Source organism: Stegodyphus dumicola, chromosome 1 (assembly GCF_044657685.1).
Source record: "Stegodyphus dumicola isolate Sdum_Otavi_A_Nest chromosome 1, ASM4465768v1".
Lineage (NCBI taxonomy): Eukaryota > Metazoa > Arthropoda > Arachnida > Araneae > Eresidae > Stegodyphus > Stegodyphus dumicola.
Genome location: NC_140768.1, coordinates 290,525,328 through 290,551,239, shown reverse-complemented (window position 1 = coordinate 290,551,239; position 25,912 = coordinate 290,525,328). Strand labels below are relative to the sequence as shown.

The window sequence follows — 25,912 nt, the reverse complement described above, 5'->3', positions numbered from 1 at the left end:
TGGACGCTTTTAGAAGTATTTATTTGTTAGGTTATTGATTACCAATCAATGCTTTGGTTGTTGTTCAATTCATTTTAGTCGAAAGAAAAAATTTACTGTTCATATCTGGAAATTTTCATGTCCATGTGAATAGAAAAACAATATTTACTTACTTCTTTTTGTCTCATTACTGCGATTCGGTTTTGAGCTGCCAGTATTCCATTTCTGTAAAATGTTAAGTACATATCGAACGCTAAACACAAAAATATTCATATGATGCAGTTTCTCGAAGTTAAGTGAATCGTTTAAAAAGTTTTGAGAGCTAAATATGACAATAACGCTTCGGTAGTGCTATTTTATGATAAAATTTGCTCATTTTCCCTGGGAAATCCTTACTCCCGCTTCCTTTACGAAATGTGCACCTTTTCTTTCCTTTGTTAAGTCTATATCCTTGCATATCACTGTAAAAAATATCTATCGAATTATGAGCGAAAGTGCTTCGTACTTTTTCGGATAGCGGATTGCCAGAATAAAAAGCAAATTGAAGCAACGGCATTTTCCTCCCTTATCCTTTACAGACGTGTTCTGCCTGTAAACAGATCCATTACAGGTTGCTATTTCCATGGAAACCCATTCGTCTCCGAGGGCGGTGGTGTTATAGGAGATGGATGCCACCGAGAGACCCTCAATGATGAGGAAAGAAACTGGGAATGAGCAGAGGAGTGGAGAACCGTTACCTTTCCAGAGAGGGAAATTTTTGCCAATTTACATTTTTCGACTCTGGGCTCGTTCCGTGAAGAATGGAGCGTCAGGAAATGGAATGTCTGTCTGGAGAACAGTATGTCATTACGTTCCGTAGTATAAATGTCGGTGCAGAACTGCAACTGCATGCGCAGGAAGTTCTGTACTGGCAGTGTCATTTACAGCTAGCCGAAGAATGCAAATGTGAATTCCGAAACCTAATGTTGTAAATGGTCGCGAATATTTCCTTGGCGCGAAAAAATGTATATATACTTAACGCTGCCTCCTATTTCTCTATAAAAATAAATATCAGATTGTACTTGGTTGCCAGAGTAGCCGGAAGAATGTTGAAAGTGAAATGAAATGTGAAATTTAAAAAAGTTTTGGAATTTCAATCGTGACGGCTGAAATCTTGTTAGCAATTTGGCGAACTGGATGGAATTGTCATTTACAGTATCTTCCAACTCATATATGCAAAAGCATACATCTAAACCTAAGCATAAAATTGAATAAAAAGTCTTTCTCTCTCTTTTTGGGGGTATTTTTATTTGATAAAAATTTAAATAGTAGTAATATTTTTAATAGTAATTTTTAGTAATTTTTTTCAACGATTTCAGTTTTTTTTTGCCCTCACAAATGAGAATCATTCAATCATCTTATTCAAATTTCAATTCCGTAAAATAAAAATTCATAGCAAAGAATAGCACGTATCATAAAATAAAAATTCATAGCAAAGAATTCACGTATTCTAACGAGAAAAAGGATATACGAGGTATTTGATTACTTTATGCGGCAATGTACATAAGGGCTATCTGTCTGAAAGTATACCTTCAGCGGTTTTAAAAATTCTGTCACTAAAGGGCTGATTAAACAAGTTTTAAACCATTCGCCCACTGCATAAGATGTAAAGAACAGCGCTGACATTTATAAATCAGCGTATCTCATTTTCCTGCGTGAAACCATGGTAACTAGACTTACATACTAACGTTACTGAATATGTTACAGAAATATTGGTGAAGCCGGAATATATTGTCTGTCAGTTTCCCAAAGAAATATTGCTACGGATTTTGTACATAGATTTTAGTGAAATTATAAATGAAGCTGATGTATTTCTTTTGTATAATGTAACATGAAAAATCTAGAGCGATGAGCTGTGCCGGAAAATTAAGAATCAGGGGTAAGTCTATTTAACGTTGATTAAATGGGTATCTCGATAATTTGGCGAGTTATCTGCAATCTTGCAATAGTTTTTGGCGACTGATTTTTATCGCAAAAGTCGCCAGGCTTGGCAACCATTTGGCGACATTATGATTCGGTCACGGTATCACAGTAATCGGTATTGTTATTCAATAAATGTAATTGATCACTATATTTACCTGTAACCGTAATTCGATCTCATATTACCTTCCAGTAATTTCGAGAAGCAGAAAGTACTAGAAATATCTCGGTGGCTGGGTGAAAAACTATATAAGGCCGGAGAGCATCTGCTCTCAGTTGTTGGAGCGAGCTGTTAATTCAGCGTGAGTCGGAGTACTCGGATATCTCCGGGTTAGCTTTATCTTTAGATGCGCTTTGCATTTCGCTGAGTTTAACGTTCTTAATAATTTGAAGTGTAACTTTTGACTGTACTCTGTGATTCTGTGAACACCTGTTCGAGTATTTCTGTGGGAAAATTCCAGAACTCTGAAATATGTCTTTTGATAAAATAAATTTTATCAATGTATTATCCGGACCTGTCTGAATTCAATATATTACCAACCCGTGCGCACGCAACAATATTTTTATAGGAATTTCGGATTTCTTCTTGTTTTGCAAATGATATTTGCTCGTTATTAGATGACAATTTTGCTGTATCTGATAAAATGTTCAGTGCTCGCTGGACTCTCAGACCTTCACATTCTCTAGAATTCAAATTCGTTTGGTTGCTAATATTTGACGTTTTTCTGGCCATTTTGTATATGTTATATGTTTGTAACAATTTAATTAGTTAATTGATTAATTACATGTTTTGGAATAAATTAACAGTGTAAACAACAAATGAAGTAACATTTTCATTTCTTGGTAATGAAAATTACAAACACCTGTAATAATGTAATAATGTAATATATTATTATTAGCCGCTGGTGGACCCCAAAATACTGTATTAAAGATACAAATACAGTGCTAAAGATACAAATACTGTACTAAAGATAAAAAATACTGTAGTAAAGATACAAACAGTACATTAAAGATATAAATACACTACTAAAGATACAAAGACGGTACTAAAAGTACAAATATTGTATTAAAGATACAAAAGGTAAGAATAATCCTATAAATATCTTGTGACTATCCTATGAATATCCTATCCTATAATTCTATGTGATAAGTAGTATTTGCCTGTATGCCGTCTGACATTAAAAAAACTGTTTTCCGTATATGCGTCTCTATTGGAATGCATCTAGAGGACCTTATAGCTATTAATTCATTGACTCACATACACAGGTATATATAGATGATGATGAGTACGTTTATATATCATGACTTTTCTTTTTCGTTTTGAAAATAGTGTTACGTTATTTTCTTCCTTTATGTTCGTACGAGGTTCGTAGATTTGGAGTGAATAACGAAGACACTTGATGAAGTACCGAAACATGTTTTATTTAGCCAATATTAATCAGGACAGCTCCAATAACACTTTTTACAGTCGTCGAAGATCTGCTACAAACACGTTGGAACAATCAGCGACACAGCCTTCAGGTTATCATATTATTACGGTGGAGACAGCTTCCTGCAAAGCACCCGACTCTGCTTTCCGGAGTACAGCTCCCGATTCTGCTTGGTCGTTCTCGGAACTCCACGTACTCTCGCGACTCTCCGCGCTACAGCTCGCGATGCACTCGACGACACACGAGCACAGCTCCCGACTCTTCGGTTCAGTTGTTCCCGGAGCTCAACACGCTCTCTCGACGATGCACTAACCGCGATACACTACGAGACTCTTCGATGTTACTCGACGGCCCCCTTGGCAATCGCTGCCCGGCTGTCAACTCGATCGACTCCGCAGGGATTGACTCGCTAGACGAGACACCAAATGAGTGCTGACTATCTCGCACTCGACGAGGCACTTTCACTCGCCCTCTCGACGAGGCACTTACTCTCGATACTAACTGACTGCGGACCAGCAGGGTTTATATAGCTTTCGGCTTGTGTTCGAGAACATTCTGGACTAAACCGGTAAGAATTCGTTCCAGAAGGTTCTCCATCCGTCCATGGCATATCGCCAGTTTTGTCGCCAAATGGGCGATTTCTCCCCAAATGTGGCAAATCTGCCTTCCCTTGCCATTTTATGGCAACCCTAAAACTGCTTTGCGGAGAAGCCATCTCACCGCGCCTTGACATTTCGTTACAATATTAAACATTATTCCCTTTCTCTAGCGTATGGTTATTAATTTCCAATTTTATCTAACCTCCTACAGAAACTAATTTACTTTTTAATGCCGATACTTTTCCTCCCTTCAAAAACTCTATCCCTTTACTCGAATTCTAAATCCCTCTTTTATCTTAAAAATTCAATAAAACTACAGAATATTAGCTACGGAGGAAATCAACTTTCCATCCATCTAAAAATGTAACAGCTTTTCCTTTTCCCTTTCTTCCCAAAACAGCGGAGAGTAGCAACAGCACTCCAAAAATCCAAATAAAACAGAAAAAGGAAAGCCTAGAAACAAAAGGAAACAGGCTTTCAAATGAAAACTATTCGTCACTCCTTTCTTAGCTGTCAAGCCACGAAGCCTTTACCCGGGGATAAAAAATCTGGACCTTCTGGGAATTTCCCGAAGTCAGAAGAATGTACGTGAGAGGGAGGATGTTTGTAATAAAAAGTAATTTTGAGAGGGTACATAAATTCGCGAATGCCCCCTCGAGCTTGGCCCTTAATATCTATCGATTTTCTGTCTCTGTTTTATTGTCCTCTTCGGAATAAATTTTAAAAAGGTTCAGGAAGCGCTAAATGGGGCTCATTTTTGGTTTCCAGCTCTTTTCTACAAGCACTATTTGTTTACCTCTTATTCTGTCCTATAGAAAGAGAAAAATGAATTTCTCTTGAAAGGTTTTTTTGGGGTAATGAAACTTGAATACGCAGTTATTCTTACTCTTCATTACTCTTCATTACTGTTACGCATCAAGATGCGTAACAGTAATGAAGAGGCGTTTTTTGAGTATGAAAAGCGTGAGTTACGAATTACAATAAAAGCATTAATTTTATCGTGGGGAAAAGGGGTAAAATTTGCGGGGTAGTCGCATGGTAAGTAACAAATATTCTAGGAACATCCAGCGAACAGAATTTAAACTAGCAATTTCGTGAACATTTTCGCTCTCGACGGCTTACCTAAACATTTCAGAGGAAAGACATGTACAAAATTTAATCAATATATAAATTGTGTCAATTTAAATTCGCATATTTAATTGTTGTGTGATACCTCATAGTGTATAAAATGCATAGTGTATTTAGCTTTCTATATTTAAATCTGTCTGTAATCGAAGATACTACATTTGTGCTTTGAGAATATTATTTATACAAATTTTGCGGTATTTTGACATTTATATTTAATTGTTGCGTGATATCTTTTAGTGCACAAAATGCGTAGTTTATTGCAGCTTTCTATATTTAAATCTCTCTCTGTAATCGAAGCTACTACATTTGTACTTTGGGAATATATTTACACAATTTTTGAGACTTTTTGAATGCCTTCAAAGCTTACATCTTTAGTCAATATCTAAGTTTGGAGGCCAGATCGGAAATTTTTTGGATTGCCTATTCTTCCTGTAACTTATAAATACAACCCATTATGAGAACTTAATCCGTCTTAGTTAAGTATACATAATGAGGATAATTATGTGTTCTTTCGGAGTTCTCTAAGGAGTAATTAGTTTTTAAAGCTACGGTAAATTAAATCTGGTGTCCTATACTTTTGCAAAATAATTTTTGATCAATACGAAGAAATGTTTCTCTGTTTTAGGATATTTAAAAGGATGACAATTTTATTTTCAGCCGACTGTTTTTATCGATTTTATGTTTTATAGAAACATCGACGCTACCGTTTTTACTTCCTTGTACGAAGTAAAGGAAGTATTGTCATCACAAAAAATTCTGGGTATCATATTTCACCGAAAATATCTATTTTGACCGCTATCGAATGCAATTTAACGATCTTTTTGCATCTGTACGTAAGGACAGAATAAAGGACTCTTTTTCCCCAAACGGATTATAAAATAGATTCAGTAGAGATTTTTTCATGACGTTTGTACGTACGTATGTATCTCGCATAAATTAAAAACGAGTAGCTTCAGAACACTGAAATTTTGCATGTAGGACTGTTACAACATGTAGTTGCAATTTCTTTTTTGGTTATGACAAATGCATGAAAAGTATATAAATAAAGTCACGCTTTCTAGACATGGAAAACGCAAGTTAAATTTCGGCAATCGCTCCAGTAGAACGGGAGGAGGCCACCAGCGGCCGAGCGGTAAAGACGCTGAACACTGGTAGTTCGGTCCGAGATTCGAATCCCACGAACGGGCTGACTGCATGGGCGTTTTCGTGGTTTTCCCCAATGTTTAACGTGTATACGAGCCAGTTTCCCTTAGAAAGACCTCCACGAAGGCATCCTTCGCTTTAGGCAAATAGCCCTCGTGTGCTTTGACATAACTGAATAATCCAATCCAGTAGAACGGGATATATCGAACTGTCCCCCTTTTTTTTGTTCGTGCAAGGTTTACATACCTGGTTAAATTTTACCATTTTAATGCTTAGTTATTTAGTTGAACATGACAGTCCTGATGCATTTTTTAATATTTGGACCACTTTCAAAATACGTTTCCTTTAGATGATTGTCCAGATGACGTCATGTGTGCCCCCGTGGCTTTTTCTGCCCAAAGGAAGGTGTATGTATGTTGGATATGAATGTTGTAATGAATAGCTCCTCCTTGTGAAGTGATGTTATAAAGTATTTCTCCCGACTTCTTTGCATGCCTTCGTGGTGTGGTGGTATGCATGATGGGCACGTATTCCAGAGGTCCGTGTTTCGATTCCCGGCGAAGATGTTGCACAGTTTTCATCTTGCCTTTCAAAAAGTCCTAATGTCTCCACAATGTATTGACAATGATGTCAACTATGTCCAAAAGTGCTGAATAATTAAACCTTCAAAGGGAAAACAACTACCAGTTACCTAAATTACGTCTGCGAAATTAAACGGACTACATTTTTTAAAAATCCTGTTAATTTACCTAAACTTGCAAATTATTATCTTGTAAAATATCAAATCTCATTTGAAATTCTTCAAATTCGGTTTTTGAATCCTTAATGTTTGTTTGCAATGATTGTCTTGAAAATTTCAAAAGAAGTTTTAGTTTACGTTAAATAATGGAGACTTCCACCCTCATTCATGTTCTTATGCGACTGAAAGAAATTGACCAGACAGACGAAGTTGATTTCCTTTTTCTTCTCCAATCTGCGGGGACGGTTATCGCGACGAGAGTTTGTGAAAGAGATTTCTCGTCCAGAGTTCGTCTGGGTCAACTGCCTCTTTCATTCAGCCGAATGTAGGGCCCATTTAAGATCGGATCTCTCATTTCAAATGTTAATATAAAAACTCCAAATTCCTGAACATTTCTTTTTCTTCCTCTTCCCTTTTAGACTTATTTAGAAATAAATTAAAGTAAAAATAAACTTTTCCTGAAATTTATTTCTAAACTGCCGTGTCGTGCACATTTCATCAGTACATTCTCTAATGTAAAATTTGTGACTTTTGAGTAGAGTATATTCATACCGCAATGGCCTGTAATACTAAACATATAAGATATAAGTATTTGTTTAGTTTTACTAATCAGTTATTTTATGTTAATTTGCTTTACTGCCTTTCTCGCTACCCATTTTCCTGCCAGAATGCAACTTTCTCGTTCGCATATTTGCACGAGGTAGACAGGACATAGCATTTAAAGGAAGGTTTTTAGAGGGTAGAAGCAGAGCGTGTTCCGCCTGCTGAAGGCACACATAAATTCGCACAAGGTAGAACGCACGATATATTCGCACAAGGTAGAAAGGAGATAGCATTTAAAGGAAGGTTTTACGGGGTAAGGGTAAAAGTAGAGCGTGTTCCGCCTGCTGAAGACCACGTTTACTAATATGATTCTCTTGAGGGCAGTACCCTGCGGCGTTGCATTATTATCGCCATTAGGCTTTTCACGTCGACTTCACGTCAGGGCCAACTTGCATGTTCTTTGTCTCTATAGCCGTTGCAGTAAATTACATTTAGTTTAGTTAAGTCAAATTCATTACTTTTGATTTAAGCCATAAATGCTGGCTGTTCTTTAAGCACGGGGAATGTCTTCTGTTTAGCTTGAGTTAAAAAGAGTCTTTCACACAATTTTCCGGTCTTTTTGGTCACTTTCAAACATAGTGATACTTCGTATTAGGTCTTATAGTTTTCGTCTGTGCTCCCAAAGAAGGCAAGACTCCACAAAGGACATAATAAGAAAATTAAGATGTCTAATAATAAAGCTAAAAAGACAAAAAAAAAACTGGGTTAATAGGATTGAGTGTGACACCAGACTGGTAGACTGTGAGCTCAGCGACAGTGTTAAAAACCTTAACAAACCCTTTTGGTGTCCGTTCAAACCTGAAACCTTTCATATTTAAAAAAATTTTTTTTCGTTATATGCATTGAAGACGTTAAAGACATTTATCTTTCTGTTAGTGTTAGTAGTCCAAAATTAAAAATCAAAGTTTAATTCGAGCAAAAAATACTCATCGATGCTTTTTCTTCCAATTTCAAATGACATTTCAGTTTGCTTTCGTTAAGTGAATTTGGGTAAATAAACAGAACTGAGAATGCTGTTCATCCTAAAATTCCATCTCGAACAAATGAATTTACCCTTGTAGTAAAGAACAACCCAACTAAAGAAATAACACAATGCAGTTTCAGGCATAAATGTAATTATCATTTGCGGAAACATAATTAGCTGCAGCGACGTCGCAATGGGTGGAATTCATTATCAATGATTAAGAGTAATGCTTTGCCCGGACAACTCTTTATATCCGTTGCATTTCAGCTCAGCGCAATGGCTCACCTAGCTATATCTTTCTTTCCCAGATAACTAGAAACATTAGTTTTGATTAGACAAAACAAAATGAGGATATGAGAGCATACCAGGAGCCGTAATTTCAGATAAGGTTGAGCTGAAACTCGTGAAACATCTTAATGCCATTAAACAGAAACTCTTTCCGTCGTTCTATGTGTATTTCCTGGTAAAGTGGTAAAGTGTGGTTGCTTGTGCTGTAAACATTAGTTCAGTTAAAAGTTCAAAATTAGCAATTAGTTTTAAAGCAGCAATTTAGAAATTGCAAAAAAAAAAAAAAAAAAAAAAAAAAAAAAACCTTATTTAATCTGTTGATATACTATGTTTCCCCATTAAACATTCCTTTAATTAAGATACAAAAACACGCCGAACAAATATTAATTTAGAAGTCAAACAACAAAAATCAGTGTTATATTTTCAAATTTTCACAGGATTAGTTTCGATGGTTTTACCGAACCATCATCCCCAGCTGCAAAAGCTCAAATGAACGAGATAAGAAAGCCTGGACAGGAGATAAGCTAGTGGCGTCATCTTTTGATGAAACCAGAACTAAAACATAATTTCTTTGAAGGTCGAAGGCAAAGGTGGATTGGAATTAGGGTCGTTAACTGGAACAGAAAGATTTTTTTGAATGTGAAATGTCTCTAGAAAATCCAATTTTAAAACTCTAGAAAATCTAAACCAATTTGGCCAATTAAAAATATTAATGTAATTAATTATAAAAATTCTGTTGTCATTCCCTCCTTTTCATCAATTGGCTATAAAGTTGCACGCATTTTGCAGAAATTATCGGTTATTCTCCAATCAATAAAATTCCGAGTTCCATACTCAAGGACCCCATTCCGGATATGAATTCCTGGGGTATTTACAGTATTCCTTGCCAGTGTGGCTTAATTTACATTGGCCAAACTAAGAGAGCCTTAAAATTTCGCGTTAAAGAACATGAGGCATATGTTAGAAAAAAGGAAACACAGGAGTCTTCTGTTGCCCAACATTGTTCGTCCGAAAATCACACTTTCAATTTTCCTGCTGCCAAAATTATTCAAAAAACATCTTCCATTGATGAACTGGATTTTCTAGAGGCATTTCACATTAAAAAAAAATCTTTCTGTTCTAGATAACGACTCTAATTCCAATCCATCTTTTCCTTCAGCCTTTAAAGAAATAATGTTATGGTGTCAGTAGCTTATCTCCTGTCTACGCTTTCTTATCTTATCTCGTTCATTTGCGCTTTTGTAGCTCAGGATGTTGGTTCGGTGTAACCATCGAAACTAATCCTGTGAAAATTTGAAAATATAACGCTGATTTTTATTGTTTGACTTCTAAATTAAACATTCCTTTAGTTTTTCCAATTATAATTTAACCTTAAATTAACTAAAAAAAAAAAAAAAAATGGTCGCATGTTCAGACTGTTTCAAGATGGTTATAGTTTTCGATGGATTAAAATTATTAATAAAATTTACTTAATGTAGTCTTGTTTCGGATGTATTTAATGATATTTCAGATATCTTTTGGCGACTCGTTAGAATATTGAACAAAGCCGCTTTAGTGGAAGATGAATTAGAAGAGAGCCAAATTTTGTTACGTGATCCCTCTAAGGTAGATGTTGTTCCCTAAGATGGCCACCTATTTCTTCTGGATTGTTTCTGAAATTGAGCACAGTGATTATCCTTTACGAATTTTCTCCTCAAAAATTTTAATTTGTACAGATGTAACAGAAATCGACGACAATAAATATAATTTATAACACTTTTTTCCGAATTTTTTTTTTTTTTTTTTTTTTTAATTTTTTTAATGAAATTAGCTTAAACTTTTCTTCTCAGATTGCGAAACTTCTGTATAATAAAATGATAATTATACGTCTGAACGACTTAGTTAGTTGTTCATACGCAAGAAAATCCAGTTATCGATAAAAATAAATGTAGCAAAATAAATAAATATATAAATAAATTAAAATAAAATAAAATTTTCTACCCTTTGCCTTTTAAAAACTGAAGATCAAATCTGCACGCGTACTACAGTGTGGTCGGTGTATTTTCTGTGATCATCAAAGTACCATTAAGAGGCCCATTCAAGTCCCCTTCCACGGCAAAAGCGTTTTTATTATTATTTTCTTTGCGGTTCTTCCCATATTTATTTCTCTTTTGTTCCGATAACTCTGTAAGCGTTTTCCGTTCAGCTCCCCCCCCCCCCCCGTGTTCCCGCGGCGAGCCTAATGGTCGCTCCCCGCAAATGAAGTTTATATGGAGGAGGGAAGGTGGAAGTCTATACAATATCTATCGTTCCAAGAGCTGCTATTTTTCAAAACGTGTGAATTTTCTGTGGGAAATTGTTTTCGTTCTTTATAGACGTTTGTTGCTTTTGCCCCCCCCCTTTCTTCCTTTATTCCTGGGTTAAGTATTGTAATCCCATTTATTTGACTCTGAAGAATAGCAATCAAAGGGCAAATTATGAGTCAGAAGATTTATTACTCAGTTTTTATTCATTTTCGTGAAAAGTAACCAAATTGTTAAATTTGCCAATATATCTGCTGATGCAACCTTTTGAATCGTAGGAACGTCCCGCAGTGTTTTCCGAAACACCACCATATGTGTCATGAAATTTTCAGCGTACAATCAACTCCCTGTTAACCGTTGATGTATTAACCGATTTCTAGCTTTTAAAAAGAAATTAAAATTTGTTTATTGCGACTGATGGAAATGTTACTATCACAGCCATCAGCGTAAAAGAAAACTGCCGATAGTAAATATTGTAAGGTATTTTCTCCCTCCTTCCAGGTGTAACGTTTACCACATTCGGCGCATATTCATGAGGTTTAGGTTCGAGTTCTGGCGAGGGCATTGCGGATTTTTCACGTCTCCTGCTTTTAAATAACCTAATGTCTTTACAGTGGCGCCTGAACTAAAAAAAGGTGGGGAATGATAACTCTTCACCACCAGGATTTGGCGACTGGGTCCCCTAATGCCCAGTCTCCTTTTAAAAGGGGGTATGTAAGGTATTTACTCCCTCTTTTCAGCATGCCTTTGTGGCGTAACGGTTAGCACACTCGGCGCATATTCGAGAGGTCCAGGTTCGAGTCCCGGTGAGGGCATTGTTCACTTTTGACGTTTCCTGCCTCCAAATAACCTAATGTTTCTACAATATAAACAGAAGAAGAAAAGTGCATGCAATAACAGTATTGATAGCAGACAATATAATAATATTTACTCTTACAGAACATTACGGAAAGTGACCGTTTCAGTAGTGCAGGTATAATAGTATGGGGAGGAATAGTGATAAACTGAACGTACGCCCCTCCACATTTACAACAGACAATCTGTGACTGGACAGAGGTTTCAGAAAGTGGTCTTAGAATAACACTTTTTACATGTGCATGTGGATCTTGTTTTTATTTTTAGATGATTATGTTCGTCCACATCGAGCAAACCTCGTTGAGGAGTTCCTAGAAATTGAAGACATTGACCATGACCAGCAAAATCTCCTGATCATGACCAGCAAAATCTCCTGATCTTAACCCGGCAGAGAACGTATGGGACTGCCCTGGAAAAGCAGCTGCTTGGAGACACCCTCCGAGAAATCTACTTTTCCATCTCTAGAACAATTATTCCTTTTCAGGCTTCCGAGAAATTGCTTATCTATCTCTAGAAAGAGATGTAAATTCTCTTATGATGGCACTGCTAGACGAGTGGAACTTAATTTATCAACTGTGGTGAACAACGTTATTGCCAACATGAAAGCATGTTGTATACAAATCAGAGCAGGTCACATTCTATATTTCATTCATAAGTATTAATTTTTTTTTACCTGGGTCTTTCTCTTTTTCCGAACTCCCCTTCTAGCATGATATTGCCGTTTTTATTATTTTATGCGTCAGTTTTATATCATATGCAGTGCTGTTAATTTTTAGTTCCTTGTACGAAGTAAAAAGGAAGTATTGTAATCGCGGAAATTTCGGGTATCTTATTTCAACGAAAATATCCATTTTGACCGCTATCCAATGCAATTTAACCATGTTTTTGCGTGACATCAGTACGTAAGAACACAATAAAAGATTCTTTTTTCCCAAAAAGTTATAAAACTGATTTAAATAAATTTTTCTAAAGATTTTTTTCGTTTCGTCTGTACGTACGTACGTATCTCGCATGACTCAAAAACGAGTAGCCTTAGAACGTTGAAATTTTGTATATAGGACTGATATAACATGTAGATGTGCACCTGCCATTTTGGTTGCAATCTGCCGCGCCAAAAGTATATAAATACATGTATATATATATATATCCACTCTGTTACTCGGCTCAGTGAACTCAGTTCCTTTATTCTTATGTGTTTGTAAATGTGCATTTTTGCTTTAAAACTGATTGAATTGTGTTGTTCTTATTTTCCGGTTAAGGTTTTCATGACTTACCTGTATGGAATAACTGTGGAATTATCAACAATTTAGAAGTTAAGTGCGGATAAGCCTAATTTTTGGTTACCATTGCAGCCATATTTGTTTACATTTGAAGCTTAGCAGAATAGTGGATTTGTTGCCAATCTAGAGAAACTAAGCTTCGCAACGACAAAGTAACGTCTTCTTTTATTATTGCGAATTAATTTATGCTTAATTCAATCTGGAATTATCATTTACGTTATTACTTGTTTTTGCGTAGAAACTGTAATTTTAATTGTAAAAATTGGTTTTTTAATTGTTTTAACTGTACTTGGTGTTTTATGTTTTCTATATCTTTCAATTTTTAATGAAAATATTTTGAATTTTTATGTAGTTTTGCCTTGCCGCGAATTGGGAACTGAATTAATTAGTAGTGCATGCGCATTAGCTAAGCGGCGCTGAGTCGTCTGTGAAAAACTGTTTCTTTTTTCTTGGTGGGGGGGGGGGTGTTAATTTCTTTTATACATAGTTTTAGATTTATTATAATATTTGAATAGAACTTGTGGTAATTCTTCAGATGATATAATTTTTGTGCACTCTGAGTTATAAAATGAATGAGATGTAACGCTGTTAAGTGAACCTAGCGCCGAAGTGTCGCTATGGTAAATAAATATAGCGAACTTTAAGGAGTGCATATATTCTATTGTGGTTGATGCGCTATCGACGAAGTAGATTTAATTCAAAATTCGTTAACTGTTAATTCAATATGTTTAAACGAAATGCAGGAAAATTGCGTATAATTTAATATTTCGTACAAGTAAGTTACGTGGTGTACACATCAGATTTTTTTCCTTTGTATTTATGTGTTATGATGTTATGTATCATTCCTCAGAAGTTCATAAAATTCTATTTAACAGTTTCTGAATAAACCGTGATTTCATGCATGTAAAGATAATTTTCTTAGAAGGCCCTCGAGTGCAGAATGAATAAAAAAAAATACAATCACAAACCTCAGTGAAAGATTGACCGATCTGAAAAGCGGAAATTGTGGCGAATCGGCAGAAGAAAATCGCTTTATCTATCAGACGTGATGGAAGCTTGCAATTTTCGCCTGCAACCTGGGTGTAAATCATGGGTGATGACAGAGAGGCTATTGGCATCTTTCCCTTCAAGTTTGCTGTCTTCAGCAGCACCTTATGTGCCACCCTTCCAGTTTTTGACCTCCCCTTTCAATTTATATCTACCACGATTTTTATCTTCCTTTCGTTTGCCAATTATTGGCCCTCGTGTTTCGATCTCTGAAATTTATCTTTTTATATAAATAAGCTTTGCTGATAAAAGTGTCCAGAGTTTATTTTTTTCCTTAATGTCTGAATGCTGGCCTGTTGTTTTCAAATTGCTGAAATTATCTGATTTTAAAACAAAAATCCGCACAATCCACGCCACATAACTCATACGTCTTTTGATCTGTTAACAGTTCGTTGCTTATCATGTTACAGAGCCAGTTTTTAGCCAGTTTATATAGAAAGAAATTTAGACCTAATATTTGACCAGAAATTGAAATTCATAATTAATAAATTTCAAATAAACATATAAATGCAACAATACATTTAAAAATGTTAAAACCGAAACATTTCAATTTTTCTGCAGCTTAATACGCGAAAAGAACTTCTCATGTTTGTGTTTTGTTTTCAAAAGAATTGTTTTATAATTATATATATATATATATATCTACAAATATGTAAATCAAAGCCCCTTAATTCCTCGTCTTTATTTTAAAAATAGTGATATCTTTTTCTGTAGTGCGTCATTTTTAGATTAACGCATATCATATAACTTGCGTGACGCTTAGGACGTAGCTAAACCGAAACCCTTCTCTTAATGAGCTGTCATATTACTGAGCACTTTTGCTTCTATCTCTCTTGCCGTTAAGACGCTGGCGTGCTACATTTCTTCCTTTTTGTCAATAACACTAGTTCTACTTGGCCGATTGACGAAATTCAAATTGCTTTTTTCACGTCTAGAAAGCGCGACTTAAGATATATATTAGGTTTATATTTAGCAGTTATATTTAGCATATATGTATTTTGACATAAAATCGGACTTTTTCAGAAATGGCATACCAGTTGTTTTCCATATTTCGATTCTACTACTCAAATTATGCCTAAATATTAAATTTTGCAAAATGTGGTGTAAAATTTACGGAGAAATTCAAAAATATATCTGGGAGCTTTTTTTCAGTTTGCGCCAAGAATAATTCACTTGGCGAACTTCTTAATTTATACCCAGGCAGCATGCATTCGTAAATTGCACGAGAAAAATACGTGCAATTTACGAATGGCCTTTCGTATAAAAAACGTTCAAGTTGAACGTAAAAATATCATAAAAAGTGTCCAGTGGCAATTACTAAATATTTACGTATATTTTTACGTTATACTATACGTAACTTTTACGTAAAATTTAGGTATATTTACGCGAGGGACTACTGTTTATTCGCAACTTTTACGTATAATATACGTAAATTTCAGGGATTTACGTATATTTTTAGTAAAAATTTACGTATATTTATCGCATATACGTAAATCTCAATTTTTTGCTTCCCGTATGCGTATATATTTAGTAAAAATTAAGGTAGATATTCCCCGTATTTTACGGTACAAAAACGTATATATTTGATAGAAATTAACGTATATATTTCCCGTAATTTACGGTACAAAAACGTATATTTATTTGATAGTAATTGACCTAAATCTTCCCTATGTTTTCTTTGCATATGCGAATGACTGGTAAAAATTTAATCCGATGTATTCTCTACTTTACTGTGTATAAATGCACATTTTTTGGTAAAAAATTTGCATAAATCTCCAACTACCTTTTCACTGCATTTTTCATAAAATGTACTTATTTTAATCTCATATTTTTTATATAAATCTATGTGCAAAACTTTCTGTATGCTATGATTAAAAGGTAAAATAATTTTTATATCAAATTCTTACATATCTGCCTTTTAGTTATGCACAGCAATATGGAATATATATAACTGGAAAATTTAAATGCACTAGTAAATTAAAAAAAAAATTCTATTAAAAAATTACGTAACACTTAAAGGCTAAAAATGACTTTTAATATTTCATTTCAAAGTGACTACAAAATATGCAATAAATTTCATAAACATCAATTCTGTGTTTTAAATCAATTAATGCTATCGTTCATTTGTATTTTTGTTTACTAAATTCATTTCATAAATTTAAATTTAGTAAAAAACTGTAGCAAACAGTTGTTTACTAAATAACACTTTAAATAAATTATTTGCTTTTCCGAAGGACATTTTCTTATGCCATGTAAATGAACGATAGCATTGATTGATTTAAAACATAGAACTCAGGTTTACAAAATTTATTGCATATTTTGTAGTCACTTTGAAATGAAATATTAAAAGTGATTTTCAGCCTTTGTGTTATGTAATTTTTGAATAGAAATTAATTTTTTTGCATTTAAATTTTCCAGTTATATATATTCCATATTGCTGTACATACCTAAAAGGTGGATATGTAAAAATTTGATATTAAATTAATTTTAACTTTTAATCATAATATGCAGAACATTTTTGCATAATTTATATAAAAAAATAAGAGATTAAAATAAGCACATTTTACGAAAAATGCAGTAAATAGGTAATTGGAGATTTATGCAAATTTTTTACCAAAAATGTACACTTATACACAGTAAAGAGGATAAGACATCGGACTAAATTTTTACCAAAGTCATTCGTATATGCAAAGAAAACATAGGGAAGATTTAGGTCAATTATTATCAAATATATAAGTTTTTGTACCGTAAAATACAGGGAATATCTATGTTAATTTCTATCTAAAGTACAATATAGTTAATTAACAAATTCAGTAAACGAATGTAGGACAAAAGAAAACATCATACGTTTAGATTATTTGAATGAGTGTGCTAAATTTTAAAATTGTTAAATATAGACCAGAAAATTGTAGAAAACTTACCTTTTCCAATAGTTTACCAAGTTGACTTTGTTATTTTCCTTGAAGATGAATGTTTAATGTCATAAATATTTCATTCATATCTTCATAAAATACACAAATATATACATATTTATTTATTAAAATTCAGTTTATCCCAAACATGTTAAAGAAAATATTAATTTGCATGCAAGTTAATCAAGTAACTTCTGTTTTAATTACACACATAATTATGATATGTAAAAATTTTACATTTATCAGTCAATCTTGCAATGTATTGTAATCTATTATTGTTGTCTTTCTCAGTTTAAAATCTTATAAATATATTAGATCAGTACTAAAAGTTCACCTCTACAAAAGAAATGCTTTATTGAGGTATTTTTAAAAAGTTCCCTTTTACAATGTAACTGTTAATTTCATAAATAAGTTCATAAAATTATGCAAATTCAAAATTACCTAAATATGTTCTTTATTTTATCTTATATACCAGATAAAATTTTAAAAAGTTAATTTGTTTAGGAATATTGAAGTTTTTAAATATTTATCTCATGTGACTTTTTCTATAACATCATTATAAATGTAAATGTTGATGTGGACATAATTATTTTTTTTTCATCAAATAGCTTTATGGTATTAAATGACTTAAAAAGAGACCACTCGACAAAAGAAAGCAATTAGAAGTTGGCTAATTTTTTATTAATTTGTTGTCAAATGCTGTGCATTTTAGATTATGCTCATATGATGACAATGAGTTATTTAAATTATAAAATTATTATGAACATATCCCACATAAATTAACAAGTATAAAATTTCAAGTTGTTTGAAGTATTATGAACTGTAATACTTGCAAAAAAAATACACAAGAAATTAATTTAAGAATTAGGTTTATTTTACAGGTATTCGAAAACTGCAATTACTGTTAAACAATAAAAACTAACATTAATCTGAAGAGCATATTTTTTTCAATAATAAAATTCAACATAGACTTCATGCAGCTTCGCCATGTTTGTTCTATAGTTCGCTGTCTTTAATATCCTGCTCGATTTTTGTAAAAGTGAATTCTTTGTCACCCAATGTTTTGAGAACAGCTCCTAAACAAGAAAAAGAAAAATTTGTAATAATTTCACACTTCAGATGTTTTCAGTTTTTAAATATAGTTGAAGTATTAAAAGATGCATATAAAATGCACTGAGTATTTCATATTTAAAAATTTACATTTCAGTAATTAAAAATTTAATTTCATACTATCACACAGTAAGCTTTAATTATATACCTTACACAATGCCTATAATTTCAAGTAAAAAATACTTAAGATTTGTTTAGAACTGCAAGGTTGAGAAAGTCTTTAATGGCTATGTTTGTATTTAAGTACATGAGAAAAAACTTAATTTTGTATTAATTATATTGCATTAGCCTTTTCAATTTTACTCCTACATATAGTAAAGAATATTCGCTTTCTTACAGATAACTTTTTCTTAAATAAAGAGTAAGCAGAAAATCATAACATTATATACATATAACAGAATACTTCATAAACATATACATGTCATTAACATACGTATATGCATTAACAGGCTATTTTACACATTTCAATAAACCAGAAACCAATACACAATCAAAAGTATTATCCGTAAATTCCTCCAAAATCAGAGCAAAAATCTTTAATTATGATAACAATGGCATCTCAGTTTGCAATATAAAATATTTCAAGTCTACATTCATGTGCATTCTAAGCAAACAGAAAGCTGAATAACAATAAAATTATAAATACCATAAAAAAAGTTAAGAGCCACGTAGAATGATAGCAAGACTAAATGAAGTCTTCCTTCAAAAATCAATTTAAATTAAAAAATTTGCCTTCCTATTTAACATCTCAAAACAGGGTTACTGCTTTCACTAACTAAATTTCCTGTCTTGGCAAAATAAAAATTGTCACTTCTGTTGCAGGAAATATTTGCTGCAAACTTTGCATGCAAATAATCCAGTGAAAAAATTTTAATTGTGGCTTGAATATTTTCTTTATTAAATAAATGAAAAATTGCCACATATTAATTTATGATCCACATGAAGCTTTTTACCTCTACCATATCATGCAGCTATTTTAAAATATATACTCTCATATAAAAGCCACAGAATTTTTTTACCAATATTAATATAGTATAAATCATTAATAAATCTTCTAAAAACAGCCCCAAAATTTCTGAATTTGATACCCAAAACATAATTCTATGTAACTGTTAATGTATGCATTTGCTTGCACATACTTAAAATGAATTATACACACAAAAATTTAACATATTAACTTTAATAAATTCTCAATTAGCAGGATAACTCAATTAAGGCAAAATATGAAAGAAATCTATCTGATGGAATAGTTGTAAAAGATATATTTAAAAAAAGCTAATATTGTTTACCTTACACATGGCAGAAATTGAGTAAACTGTATGCAGCTGGATTATTATAAATTGAGTAAACTGTATGCATCCAAATGGTTAAAGTCACACTAGGGCTTTAACCATTTGGGTGCAAAGAAGCACCTCAATTTAAAAAAGCTAATAGAATTTTATAACTTTTACAATCTAGTACAAATATTAGACACATAAACAACACTAAATGCCATTATTTACTTGCATATTTTCCTTCTTTGTGTACTTTTAATTTTTTAGGATATGATTTAGAAACAAAGTTATGGTAAAAATGTATACTGGTAAAAAAAATATTGCTGAAACTGATAAGTCCTTTTAATTATATACTATAGTGCAAAGAGGGATGAAATATGTGACTAAATATGATAAATCAGATTACAACAACATTAAACAAATAACATGAAAAACTGAAAAAAGAAATTTTATTTGAAATTATTTTTTAACTCGTGGAAAGACAGACAGTATTTCCAACTTATTAAATTTAATTATATTTTACCTTCGTCAAACCAATATTGTTAAGAGAGTTGTATTTAAAATCGGTGCTAAGCTAAAGCTGCTTTCTTGCCTAATTTTATACTATTGAAAATACCGGTAATTGTCAAAGTTATTCGTACTCAATATGTGCAAGATTATTAATGAGCTGCCAAACCGCAGTTAACCATCTAATATACTACATTCAACATTATTATTTTTCTTTTTGAATGTCAGGTTTTCATTATTTCTGCCAATATATCTGTAACAGGACATAAAGATTGAGTTAATGTAGAATAGAAAATTACCTTGCAAGTTAGCACCTTTACCTTAGTGGCAGTACTTCATTCTCTAGAAAAAACATTTTAAATTATTATACTTAAACAAAAAATTCATATTTGTTACAGCAAAACATCATTACACAATAAACCAGAGTTGAATGCAAATCTAGTTTAACTCCATTCTTGAAAACTAGTTTATTACTTTCAATTTAATTTAAAAATAATAAAATATAAGGTATGTATTATGATGACTACCTAGATATCTCGCCTAAACTGGCAATCCTTGTAGGTTATACAGGTTAACCCTAACATAGGTTGTAGAGGGTACTAAGATAGAGAGTATTAATCCCACACTAGGGACTCTAACATTTGGTAGGAACAGTTTGAAAAGTGAAACAGATATTTATAGTGAACCAATGCAAAACAAAAACAATAGTTCTTTAGGGACAAAGCCCCTTTGGACTAATAAATACGAGTAAATTAACAGCTTTTAGCTATTTTTTTCTCTTTGTAAAAAATAGACATACAGAATATTTTTAGAAAATAACAGTACTTTAAGCATGCATTTTCCACATATTTAACACGATAATTCATTCTAGCTCTGTTGCAATACTGGCAAAGGTACTTCTCTGTTATTAGGACGGGATTCAGAAATGTACAATGAAACCTCAAGATACGAGGAAAGTATGAGCAAAATATGAGCATTAATTCGAGTAACGAGCAATGAGCCAGGCTGTTGGTATGGGTGGTGCCATTTCCCTATCCGGCTCAACTCGGGGAATCCCATTGTCAGATCACTCAGTGTTCTTTTATATACGTGTTTGTGCACTTGTAAGTTAATTGTTTTGACATTTAACGTGAAAATGATTATTTCAAGATGCCTCGCAAGAAGATTGTTGCCTCAGATAGTGCTGCAAAGAAAAATTAGGAGGCCATGGCCGTCGATATCAAGAAAGAAATCGTAGATAAACATAAGCATGGTGACGGAATTGGCGAAGACTTGCGGCCTTTCAACATCGAAAATCTACACTATTCTGAAGAAGCAGGAAGAAATTAAGAAACCTGATGTAGCCAAAGGAATTATCGTTGCTTCCAAGCACCATAAAAGTACTCCTAGATGTTGAGAAGCTGTTGTTGGTGTGGATTAATGAGGAGGAGTTAAAATGTTGGTAACAAAGTTAAACTATTTTTATATTATTTACCAGTGTTATTTATTAGGAAAAACTGACTTGATATTAAAATGTTGATATTTTTTGGGGTGTGGAACGGGTTAACTGAATTTCCATTATTTTCAATGGGGAAGCTTGTTTCTAGATACGAGAAATTCGCTATACCAGTTGAATGCTGGAACGAATTAAAACTTGTATCTCGGGGTTCCACTGTAGATATGTAAGCATGTGTATATGCATGTATGCGCATATATGTGTATAAGTATACACATACATACATAAAGAATATACACATGCACACACGAGCACCTACATTTAAAAATGCATGCATATAAACACACATTTCTGAATCTGGTCCCGATAACAGAAGAATACCTACATGAATCATTGGATTTACATTAATCAGTTTTATTAGAATTCTTAAATGCAGAGGATTTACATTAATCAGTTTTATTAGAATTCTTAAATGAAATCTTCACTATCCGAAAATTCAGTTTCATTTCCAGCTGAAACTGTATCAGGACAATCTCATTTATATTATTTCCCTCTAACAACTGAACATTTTGAAAACCTTTTCTATTCCATGGAAAACTAATGCTACATTAAACATACATTTTCTAAATCTGAAAATTTTAAGTTAGCTTAGAAACTGTAATCATTCTTAAAAAAGTTTGACTTATGCAGATGTTAGATCAATAAAATTACTTTCCTGTGAAAAAGTAATATGGCATTGAACAACATGATTTTACACATCAAGATATACTGAGTGAAAATTCCTGAAATGTTTTATTTCTTGGTATCTCTGCAAGAATTGTAGAAATAAGACTACCTCCATTTTTTAAAAGAAAAATGTTTAGTAAATACTATGAAGAAAATTGGTTACATTATTTACAGTTCATAATTAATAGAAAATAAATCATTTCTTAGCTTATCAGAATTTATTTTTATCACATTCATAAACAGTACTAATTTAAACAAACATACCATTATGATTTCAATAACTATGAAATAGAAAATCCAAATCTGCATCTTTGATGGTCTAGTAGATTGGACGTCTTCGTTTACTACAATTCAGCAGGGTGCTGACTCCCCAGACTGTAATATATATATATAATTAATTTACAAGGGAAAAAGCAACAAAAATATAAACAATTTCTTGGTTTTATATAAGCATTTCTGCGCATTTACAATTTTAATGTTTTTAACTAGCTAGTTATATCAAAATACATGATTTAGTAAAATATAATTCAAATAATTTAAGGTATTTTAGATCAAATACTAATTTTTCAATAAATTTTTTCATGCAAGTCTAATAATCAACATAACTATCAAGTTTTGACTTCAAAAATTATGTTTAGAGAAACTTGAAGCTGCAGTAAATAGTAATAAATTTATTCAAAACTGAAAGTAAAGCATTCTTACTTTATTTTCTTACTTTAACTATGGCAGATCTTTTAAAACAATAAAATCAAACAAACAAAAAAGAAATGCATTCGTGAAAGGACTTAGGACTTACTTATTATTCATGAAAGGATATATTTCAGTAATTACAAGTGCATAAAAATTCAGTATATATATATATAAAAAAAAATGAACACAGATTTGGAACAAAGTACCTGTGTTTCTATGGCATAAAATTTCCTTTTTTAATAGCACAATATCTTATTAAGTTAAACTTATGAGTTAAAGATTATATATTAAAGCAAATTTATGAAACTAAATTCAAAAATAAGAAATTAAATTATTTTTAGGGAAAACACTAAGCAAATAAAAAATTTTGAATTTCATAAATAAATGAAAGTTACATGCTTTATTTTTTGGCATAAGGTAGATAACATTTCCATAACAGATTTCTGAACAATTAGTCATGTTAATATTGCCTTTCTTTTTCCATTAAAAGCTATTTCCTGCTTAATTTCAGTATGCTTTAAGATAAATATTAAAACGTTTGAGTAAAAATAATATAACTATAAAAAGGTGTGACACAAACAGTAAGAAACAGACTAGTGCAAATTTTTTTCAATTTATTGTTTTGGTATTCTATGTCATTAACAGTACCAAATCCTGAAAATGAATCATTAGGCTCGTACACAAAAGAACAACACATGGAAAATCACATTTTCTACACAGACGCTATTTATAAAATTTCATATAGGTGAAGAAAGTACGAGTATTAAACACTGAAAATATAAAATATTCACTTACTTTCTTCAAATAATTAGTAACTTCGATGGATTCAGTCACAAACGCCAATCCACGAACAAACAGTATTCTTTGCGACTTTACCATTCTTTTCGACCTCCATTGCTGAGTGCTAGAGCTGGAGCAAACCGCATGTATTCGTTACCGAGTAACGGGTACATCGGTTGACTCGAAGTACCGATTCGGTACTCACAAATTCATTTCGTTACTCGCATCTGTTCGTTACTCGCATCTGTCGTACGATGCGGTTTATTCGAGACGAATGATGCGGTTGCTATTCGAATACGTATGATGCGGTTGCTATGCGAATACGAATGATGCGGTTTCTATGCGAATACGAATGATGCGGTTGCTGTTCGAATACGAATGATACATTTGCTAACAATACCCGTATGCCACATTTTTCATTGATAATTTCGAATTTTGTCGGTGAACTCATCGGACAAACTCTTGTTTACATTATGTGTTTTAGTTGAAATATTGTTTAGTTGTTGATATTTAAAAAAATGATCAATTTTGATAGCGTGAAGCGTTATTTTGTATTTGCTTTTTACATTTAGATTTATAGCGCATATTATGTCTGTAATTTGAAAATTTAGATAATTATTGATTTTTTTCATGAGCGTGCCATAGGGAGATTTTATTGATTTGAAATATATATATACTGCACTTAGGTATTGTTTAAATAAGAATATATAGGTTAATGTAAGTTCTTTACTTCCTTGTATGAAATAAAAGTAAGTATTGTAATCGAGAAAAATTTTTGGGTATCATATTTCAACGGAAATATCCATTTTTGACGATTACAGAATCCATGTGAATTATTTTTTGGGTGACGTCTGTACAAACAAACACATTTTTTTTTCCCCAGAAACGGATTGTTAAATGTAATCCCATTTACTCTAAGCTGATACTTCAAGTTGATACTTGAAAGGGATTCTTTCGTGATGTGTAAGTACGTTTATATGCATTTCGCATAACTCAAAAACGATTAGTTCTAGAACGTTGAAATTTTGTATATGAGCCCGTTATAACATCTAGATGTGCACCTTCCTTTTTATTGCAATCGGTAATACTACAAAATATGTATATTTTAAATAAATTATAATTAAATGTAAAGTACATATATATATGTCATTATAATTAAATGTAAAGTACACACACACACACACACACACATATATATATATATATATATATAAAGAAAAATATAGACTATTATTTTTCAATTCAACTTAATAAAATCTGTAAATTTATTTTCAATGATTGTAACACTAATCATAACTATTGCTGGATCATTCATAATAACACTCCTGTCATTAATACCATTCATACCATTAACATCCAAAACATTAACTGCTATGATTTTGAAAACTTATATACCTCACTTCCTCTAGAAGAAATCTATACCAGTCTACTTGATCTACCAAAACTTTTCCCTAATATACTCAATATCATGACTCTTGACAAATGGAAAACCTACCTAAAATGCACACTTTTTCATAACTACATCAAGTTTCAAAATCAACTTTTTAAACAAGTCAGAGGATTGCCAATGGGCTTACATTCCAGCACCTCGATCTGTAATATCTTTTTATTTGTCAAAGAATTTAACTTCCAAAAAAATCTACAACCACAAGAGTTAAATTACTACAAACACACCTACAGATTTATTGATGACCTTATTACAATTAATAATTTTGGTAAAATTGAAAACTCCGACATTTATCCGAATTGTCTTAAACTTAATAAAACTAATAATTCACAAAATAGCATAGACTTTCTAGATCTTCAAATCATTAACTACAAAAAAATTTTACTTTTTGACAAAACAAGAAACTTCAATTTCAATACTAACAAATTAATAAATTGGAACTCCAACATATCCAAAAAAGTAATTAACAATACTATAATTAATCAAATACAACGAATTAAAACTATATGCACAGATACAATAGATTTACAACGCGAAATTTTGATCCTTATCAAAATTCTCAAAAATAATCTAATTCCCTTTCAATTTATCAACCATTGCCTTAAAAGAGCAGGCGTTAAATACTCACTCTAAATCATTTAACTGATAGGGATATGATAATTTATTCCTAAACCTGAGAAGGCGGTATAAGTTGGATGACTGTCAGTTGAAAGATTTGTATATAGTGTAATTACT

The 25,912-nt window shown here is 32.3% G+C and overlaps 1 protein-coding gene and 1 long non-coding RNA gene across 5 annotated transcripts in view; one reads left to right on the top strand and one right to left on the bottom strand.

The window, feature by feature from the left end:
* Positions 1-25,912, top strand: part of sick (sickie) — a 975,074-nt gene that overhangs the window by 346,277 nt on the left and 602,885 nt on the right. The window lies entirely within an intron of this gene.
* Positions 18,044-23,938, bottom strand: LOC146999586 (uncharacterized). Its single transcript, XR_015038762.1, has 4 exons — positions 23,746-23,938; positions 22,525-22,635; positions 20,399-20,441; positions 18,044-18,284 (listed from the first exon to the last, which is right to left on the bottom strand). It is a non-coding gene; the product is annotated as an uncharacterized LOC146999586 (long non-coding RNA).